Source organism: Trypanosoma conorhini (genome assembly GCF_003719485.1).
Source record: "Trypanosoma conorhini strain 025E chromosome Unknown Tco_14.4_contig_00931, whole genome shotgun sequence".
Lineage (NCBI taxonomy): Eukaryota > Euglenozoa > Kinetoplastea > Trypanosomatida > Trypanosomatidae > Trypanosoma > Trypanosoma conorhini.
Genome location: NW_021705026.1, coordinates 1 through 1,367, shown reverse-complemented (window position 1 = coordinate 1,367; position 1,367 = coordinate 1). Strand labels below are relative to the sequence as shown.

General features: G+C 51.7%; 2 annotated features.

The window, feature by feature from the left end:
* Nucleotides 1-227: 227 nt before the first annotated feature.
* Nucleotides 228-282: a sequence feature (G-rich).
* A 973-nt stretch (nt 283-1,255) lies between these two features.
* Nucleotides 1,256-1,275: a microsatellite.
* Nucleotides 1,276-1,367: the final 92 nt, after the last annotated feature.

Here is a 1,367-nt window from a genome sequence, read left to right as displayed (position 1 = left end):
CTATAAATATATGTATTACTTTCCTCCAATTGTAATTGACGCTGACTCTCTGCCACTGACACGCTGGTGGGAAGTGGCAGCACCAATTGCCACAAAAGTATTGACAGCACAGATGAGTTCGAGGGGCACTTCTGCTTCCCCCTTCCCTCTCCTTGGCGCCTCCCGCCGCTCCCAGTCGCCTGAGCAAAGCACCTCCTCCTGTCCTTTTTCTTCTCTTCTATGTGGTTCCTTCCTCTTCACCTTGCCCGTCCCCTGCGTCTTATCCTTCCGCCTATCTGCTTCGCTCTTTCAGGTAATATCAACAAATCGTCTCTCTTCTAGCTGGCGCTCCCCCCACACCGGATGCCAAAAGCAAGAGCGAGAAAGAAATAAACGAGAAACGAGAACGCGGCCACGGAGATGATGAGAGAGATGAAGGGCAACTTGGTAGGTCCCAACGCGGAGCACAGCAAAACAACACAGACTCAAACGTGAAAGACCCTCAACGCAACACTCAGCAACATCGAAGCATAGAAAAGCCCCACATTTTTTCGTGCAACAGATAGAGCACAAGCGCCCAAGAGGTGTTTCCCAGACCCACGCCGATTCACCAAAGGAAGGCAGTAAAAGGAAGAGTCACCTGGAAGATTATTCGCAAAGAAAGCCACCCATCGATACCGCACCCCGCCTAGAACACAGGTGGAGGGTACCGACGCATGGTTATAGTTCTCAGCATGTCCAAATCCAACCCAATTACGTGATTTTTCCTATACATTATGTGAAGGGTTCGCATCCACTGCGCAGTATCCAGGCCTCCTCCACACGGTGCTGGCTCAAAAAAAAAAGCAGGTCCAAACAAAAGAGGAGTTCAAAAACCAAAAACAAATAAATACATAAATGAAACCTTCACAAAACTGGCACACATACAGGAACGAATAACCCTCACATGCAACATACGCATTACCGCCAAATACAGCCTCGCCCTCTGCGGGCGGGGAGAAAAAAAACAATTCCAACTAAATCCATCACCACAAAAAAAAAAACGCCAAATTGACGGCGACGGAGCACACACGCCGCCGTGGCCCTCGTTTCCCGGGCGAGGCAGTTCTTTTCCGCCTGTCGCGGCCTGCGATCAAGACACGCTATTGAAGGCCACGCAATGCCACATAACCCACAGCGGAGTCCGCCACGACCGGCAGCCCTGCCAAGGCGCCGAGCATTAAAAGCAATGGGCAGGGCAAGCGCCTGAACGAGGCCTTGCCATGTCTGCCTGCACGGAGGAGGAGGAGGAGGGGAAAAAAGAAGAAAAATGAAACGGTCTGGCCCACGGCGCCCAACACATCAGTGCAAGTGAGTTGCATGGCCAACTGGCAAGCGCATCCGCAAAC